This window comes from Meleagris gallopavo, chromosome 6, assembly GCF_000146605.3.
Source record: "Meleagris gallopavo isolate NT-WF06-2002-E0010 breed Aviagen turkey brand Nicholas breeding stock chromosome 6, Turkey_5.1, whole genome shotgun sequence".
In the NCBI taxonomy this organism is placed as follows: domain Eukaryota; kingdom Metazoa; phylum Chordata; class Aves; order Galliformes; family Phasianidae; genus Meleagris; species Meleagris gallopavo.
The window spans coordinates 25,849,410-25,851,000 of record NC_015016.2 but is presented as its reverse complement, the minus strand read 5'-3'; the positions used below and the strand labels follow the sequence as shown (position 1 = coordinate 25,851,000).

Genomic DNA, 1,591 nt, shown 5'->3' with positions numbered 1-1,591 from the left:
CATCCAGGTAAGGGCGGGGGGTACAGGGTTGTGGGACCCCCCCGCTGCCCTGGCCCTGCTATGCTGAGCACTGTTCTGCTGCAGACCCATGAGCTGCACCGAGCCTACCAGCCCACCTACCTGCTGACCCTCAGCACCGAGGTATGCTCTCCTCACACCCCTCCCAAGGAAGAATTGCCATTTATGCCATTTTGCAGTAAAGCAGCCTGCTTCGGTTTTGTTTCCTACAGAACAGTGATGCGGGATCACAGCCAGACCTCAGCTTCAGCTGCACCATGGAGCAGCTGCAGGTACCTCCTCCCTCCCCGTTTCTCTGCCTGGCTCCCGCTCTGGATGGCAATGTCTCTAACACTTTTTCAGTCAGAATTAAATGGTACAAATAATTATTAAAAAAAAAAACAAAAAAACCAACCAACCAACCAAACCAAAAACAACAGGCAGGAAGGAAGGGGAGAATTTGCTGTGCAACACTTCTGGTCATGGTCTTCATTGAAGTAGTAAAGTGACTGATTTCAGTGGCATGTGCTGCTTTCTGTACACGCATAGATAGTGGGTGTGCTGTCACACACGTGTTTGGGAGGGAATGCATCACTTCCCCAAAACCCTCGTCCCTGTGGTTCAGGGAAGCTGCTGAAGGAAGCAGCTCCATGACATGTCATGTTTCCAAGTAGGGAATAAACTGAAGACATTGTCAGTGTGTAGGTGACACACCAGCAGTGTGATGAAGCAAACACTGAGCTCTGCTCTTTGGTGTAGTTATGCACCTATGCAAAAGAGAGTGAACTGGAGGCTCTGGGAGACATCTTTGCCAGTGCCTATGTTTGGGTTGATGGCTGCCCCAGGCAGGGCTGGCACGTGGGGTAGTCCCTGTGCAGAATGGTACTCAGGATATTTTTAGGGTGGAAGAAGTGCTTATGGTGCTCAGAGCAGCGGTGTGCAGAAGCCATTGCAGCTGCACTGATGTGCTAAGGACAGCAATGTATGTTAGTAGGTCATATATTTACAAGGCATTGTCCTTCAGTTCCAGTGTACCACCCTATTTTACAGCAGAAAAAGTGTAAGAAATGTAATTATTTGCTTCTGTTGCCCAATGGATGAAGGTGAGCTCTGGGATATCCCATCCTGCTATGCACAGAGGGCACTGTGGCACCACGTGCTGACCTTTCTGAAATTCATTGTGAGGTGTTCCCTCTCCCAGGATTTGGTCGGGAAGCTGAAGGATGCTGCCAAGAGCCTGGAGAGAGCAACACAGCTGTGACCGAGGGCAGACGGGCACTGCGTGAGAACATTCCCAATGGCAAATGCCCTTCTGTGCACATCTCTGCACATCTCTTGATCCAAACCATTTTATAGTGATTTCTAGATATGAATTAAGCAAACTGTTGGGATAGAATATGCAGTCGGTATTCCTTGCTCCTGTTATATTTTCTTGAAAATTAACACTTCAGTTAAATATTGCCTCAACCGTTGTGTCTCCAGAGCATCCCTCCTCTTTCATGCCGTGCATTTTCCTTCGCGTTCCATTAAAGACGATTTTCCCTTCCCGTGCCGCCTGGGCTCAGCTCCCCACACCCGAGGGCGCGGTGTCGGC

The 1,591-nt window shown here is 49.6% G+C and overlaps 1 long non-coding RNA gene across 1 annotated transcript; it reads left to right on the top strand.

The window, feature by feature from the left end:
- The first annotated feature begins 15 nt into the window (after nucleotides 1-15).
- On the top strand, nucleotides 16-1,544 carry LOC104911455. The gene is made up of 3 exons (XR_793921.3): nucleotides 16-141; nucleotides 231-290; nucleotides 1,199-1,544. It is a non-coding gene; the product is annotated as an uncharacterized LOC104911455 (long non-coding RNA).
- Nucleotides 1,545-1,591: the final 47 nt, after the last annotated feature.